The sequence below is a fragment of the Pogoniulus pusillus genome, chromosome 18 (assembly GCF_015220805.1).
Source record: "Pogoniulus pusillus isolate bPogPus1 chromosome 18, bPogPus1.pri, whole genome shotgun sequence".
NCBI classification, from domain to species: Eukaryota; Metazoa; Chordata; class Aves; order Piciformes; family Lybiidae; genus Pogoniulus; species Pogoniulus pusillus.
Window position 1 is genome coordinate 24,927,483 of NC_087281.1, and position 5,031 is coordinate 24,932,513.

The 5,031-nt window shown below is 47.4% G+C and overlaps 1 long non-coding RNA gene across 1 annotated transcript; it reads left to right on the forward strand.

Annotated features, from left to right (window-relative positions):
* The first annotated feature begins 551 nt into the window (after positions 1-551).
* LOC135183628 (uncharacterized) lies at positions 552-3,185 on the forward strand. The gene is made up of 2 exons (XR_010305621.1): positions 552-723; positions 1,160-3,185. It is a non-coding gene; the product is annotated as an uncharacterized LOC135183628 (long non-coding RNA).
* Positions 3,186-5,031: the final 1,846 nt, after the last annotated feature.

Genomic DNA, 5,031 nt, shown 5'->3' on the forward strand with positions numbered 1-5,031 from the left:
GTTTTTCAGCTGTGGTACTGTCAGGGATGGAGTTATGCACTTGACTCCCAAGGGAGAAGCAACAACATACTTATTGCTATAAAACACTGCTCCAACGTTAGAAACAGTAAATGTGACTTTGGAAAACATTCAGTGGCGAGGTGAGGTGATCTGGGTTGGTTACTGCACGGAGGGCAGACTAAATCAATGGTTTCTGTTAAGAGATTAACTGATCTTTACTGATATACCTTTAATAAAAACCCCAAGTCTTACCTTGCTACCGGCCGCCTCCTGAGGGGCTGTTGTGGCAGGGAGCACCTCAGCCTCGACGAGTTCCCTTGGCAGGTGCCCTCGCTCAAGGGCGGATCCGCAGGTGCAGCCCGAGGCTCGTGGGCCACCCGCTGCTCATGGGGGTCAGAGGGTTGCCTTTACACCTGAGCTTACTGCTAAGGCCACTCTCTGGCTGCTGCACTGCAGTGTGCTTTCCCCGGGATTTACACCTAGCAGGATGGGATCGTCACACTCAGAAGCGTCGTTAAGTATCATTATCATCGCAGCAGACGCCCTGGGTACCCCAGATGCCTCTCGCCCCACGGTTCGAGCGGCGGCGCAGAGGCACGAACGGCTGCTTCCCGCCCACACGCGGCGGGCTTCAAGCGGGCGAGCAGAGGCTCCTCCAGCACAGGGGTGACCCGCGCAGGTGCCCGCGCTGAAATCGGGCTGTGGGGTTTGCACCTAGTCATGGTAAATGGACACTTTGTCTAGGAAAAGGCATAAATATGGGGTGTTCTTCCCGCCTTGATAGTCCCCTGACACTGCAGAGAAGCTCCTGCCGTGGCTGGACCGTCCCTGCCCTGGGCGACTCACCCCTGTAAGCCAGCAGGACCTCGAGTCCTGCGGAGACAGGGGAGCCGGCGGGGCCTGGGCCGCCCTCCCTCAGGCCCTGATCAGCAGCCAATTGCTGCCTGCCTGCCGGACGGGGCACCCCAGCAGCGCTGAGCTCTCCCCCCTGCCGTCGCGAGGGCAGCTTCGCCTCGCGACCGCCCCGCTCGAGCCGTCTCTGGGCTTGGCGTCTCTGCGGCTCGCCTCGCTCTGGGCTTGGCGTCTCTGCGGCTCGCCTCGGGCTCCTGAGGCAGGGATCTCTGTTGCTGGATATTGCAGGTATGTTCTGGTTTTAGAGGTTCCCTGACTCGGCCACGTTAATCCCCTGGCTTCACAGCAGCAGGTTACGGGAGATAGGGGCCCTGCTAATGAGAGGTAAAAATGCGCCCTCACAGCTCTGAGTTGGTTCTTGTTCAGCACTGGAAGCCGCTGCGTAGCAGCAGTGTGCTGAGGAGTCCCATCTGGTCTGCGTTTCTCTAGGCTGTGTTTTTGGATTTGTTCAGCTCATTGACTTCTGTTGCCCTCCGCAAGATGAAGCTTAAGCAGGCAAATGCTCTTTTCCTCTCCCACTGGAATCACCACCTTGCTACCTTGGACATTCACCCAAGTAGGATGCTGTGAAAAGTCAGCATGCTTTAAAATGGGTGGGGGTCTTTTTCTTCATTGGTTTGTTTTGGGGTTTTGTTTGCTTTCTTTGATTAAAAGCCAAGAGTTTTCCTGGCAGTATCATGTAGAAACTGCATTTTTGTGCTGCACGGGTGGGACTGCATTATCGTCAAGCTCAGCGAAGGTCCTTAAGCGTGCAGCAGCCGTGCGTTTGCTACAACGGGTCACCGCAGGGGAGGGGGAGCCTCTTTACTGTGATTCCCCAAGTTTTGCTGTGGAAATCAAGGCACAGTCAGATGCAGGCAGTAGTAAGTCAAAGCTGTCTGCTTGTGGTAGCTGCCATCTCTGAACTCTGCTGATTGATACGCGATGCCTTCTGTTCACTCTTTGGTGTTTCTACAACGTTAAGCATTCAGATCTTCAACTTTAAAAGCCTACCCCAACTTAACACAGAGCTTCTGATGCATCTCTAACTAGGGAGGATAATTAGATGAACCAAGCACATGACATTCCACTAAGGATACTCTCTGTGGCAAATCTTTGAAAAGCAAGATAAATACTCCCACCGGAATACGCAAAGAAGCAATAACCATATGGGGATTTGATACTGAGTATATCAGAGAAATTAAAAAAATCTATCTCAGGACAATTCAACATATGGTAGGCATCAGCAAGCCTTAGACATTCTCAGCTTGGGCTGTGTGTTCCTTACACAGGCCACAGAAAACATGCTAATGCCGGGGAAAAAATTTGGAATATCAAAGCCTGCACGAGTTAAAAGCAGCTCAACATGTGGGCACGGCAAGTAACCCGTGGAGCAACACGAACAGTGTAGTACAATGCAAGCTGATGCTTCTAACAGCTGGTAACAGACACAAGGATGCAGACACTTGAGTTCCCACCGCCTGCAGCTTGGCCTTCTGAGCACCAGCATTTGCGTTACAAAGGAAAAAGTAATCAGGCCTTTCTGCAGGAAAATAGGTCATTACACGAAGGGATAGTTAGAATTTCTCTTTGCCTGAGTCATCTACTATGCTGATCGCCATGGCTTCTGAAAAGGGACTTTAAACAACTATTGAACTGCTGGCGGTTTTCTCACCCTCCCCTTTCCCACCTCATCTCTTGGGAATTGCTTCCTGATGCTTTCTCTTCTGTCCGGGACCACCAACAGGTCATGTATGTTTTATAGAACTCTATCTTCAATTGAGGCATCAGACACCGGTCCCTGCTGACAGAGCAGCAGATGGGTGACAACATCCCCGAGAGTTCCCTCTCTTTCTGGAGGCAGTTCACAGATTCCCAGAGTGGTCAGATTTGTTTTGTAATGCACTGTCTATCACTCGGTGAAAGCGAGTTAGCAGTTTTCCAGGTAATTCCCCCACCTCCCTGCTAACAGCTCTGATAGGGGCCCCTGGAGAATTAACCATTAAGCAAACATCTGTGTACTTCCTATCTGTCAGCATCTCAACAGCTTCAGAAGCGGAGGCTGACATGAAGGACCTGCCAGGTTTACCAGATCCCAAATTCTGAAGCATCTGAGATGAGGAGGAACTCTGAGTCAACAGTGATAAAGATCTAGCGAGATACCGAACTGCACAAAGTAGCAAACTGCTGTTTCCCTAAGTGTATTACGTTTACCTTGATACAATGTATGTCAATCTTTACAATAGAGATTTCCCTTGAGAACCTACTGGGATTAGTATTGTCATTTCTCTAGTGTCATCTCTCTGGTGATGACACACTGTATTGTCATCCCATCAAAATGATTAAGTGGGCTAAAAAGCTGAAATTTTAGTGCTGTCATGATAAATGCAGTGCAGAAAGGCTTCTTTTTATTTGTTGGCATCTGCTGCATTTTAGTAATATGGCTCTGCAGGAGGAGGGAAGAGGAAAAACACAGTGGGAAGAAAGACGGGTAAGGAAAACCATTAATCTTGAGGGAAAAAAAGACTGTGATCTGCCCATCAACTTTAAAGTAACTCAAAAAACCATGAGCAATTTTATTTTCACTTAAGAAGAAAATGATAAAGAACCTGCTACTTCACATTCTCAGAGGTAAAATCTACACAGCAGCTGTTACCTACTAGCTTCTATAATATTTTCAGGGTAAGAGAGTATCTTAGCATCTTCCTTGTTCTGAAAGGCAACAGCCAACACTTCCAGACTACACCTCAGAAATACCTTTGTGTAGCACCTCAGGGATTGTACTGCAGTTATCTGATACAAACCTTTAATAATATTGAAAACGTTTGGTATTTTGGATTTATATATAACACAATCATCTCAACTGAGAGTCAACCACTACATAGGACGTAGCACTGCTACAGACAACCAACCGCAGGGAATTGCCTGTGGCATCTTAGTTTTACGTGCCTACTGCTGTCTCACTCATGCTAACATGATTGATTTGGTTTGCCTGTTACTGCAATCAGGAGAGAGAATCAGAGATCTTATTCAGTACACTTAACATAAATATTCACCAATTCCAGGGGTTGGCCTATTTCCTGCTGGGTGCATAGTGAGCTACAATTTGGCAGGGTTGTAAAGCAGATGATCTAAGAGATATTTTCATCTCCTGGTCTTAGAAACTGTTACAGACTCTAACCTTACCTATAGGTTACTGGGCTGATGTGGTCCTGAATATTCATGTTTCATCATCTCCTGTCTGCTCTCCTTCACACGAGTCAAAAAGCTTGCAACCATTACATGAACATTGTGGCTATGGATAATGGATAGCCTAAGTGAGGTGTCAGGCTCTTTCAAGAGCTCCTTCATATACAGAAATCTTACCAGAGGAGGATCATTTTCTGAAAATGAATAGTAAGCTGCTCCCTTCTTTCCTTATCTCAGTGTGCAAATATCTGAAATGTGTTTTAGTTAAGCTAGGAAATCATTGTGTTAAAGTTACTGGGACAGTTGTTTTCCTAAACAGCTACCCCTGGGGCTTGTTCAGACTTAGTGCTTAGAAACTAAGAAAGAAAACGCCCTGGAGAATTAATAACCTTGCACTTTCTGAGGTTAACATTATTATGAAAGGAAGAGCAGGATCTTCTTTGAGCAGATGTTTTAATCACCTCATTAACATACTGGAACTCCTAAATAGCTGGCCCACCACCCAAACTGATTACGTGCACCTATGCTAGGCAGTGGACGTTCTGAAAGGCACCATCAGTGACACCTGAGTCTGGCTGTTGTGGAGGCAGGGGATTAATGCTAGTTGTTTTCTCTCTGGGGAGGGGGTGGTGTTGTCCCTTTCTGGGCTTTGTCTGGGGCAGGGGGGAAAGACTGGATTTCTGTTTTAGTTCTGAACTGTATAGAACTGTGAATACATGTAGCTACATTTTGTATATATTCTTGTCAATTTAGCTTTGCTGTAAATACAGCTTTGTCTTACTCCCAAGCCATCTGAGCTGGTCTGGTAAATTTTAATTGGGGGGGTGGGGGGGGGGGAGAAGTTCCCAACGCACCACAGCAAGGAGAAAGAATATTTTTTAGCTTTGTTCTCATCTAACTTCTTTCCCTCCTCTCTGTGCTTTGTACATGTGACATATCCAACACGTTATG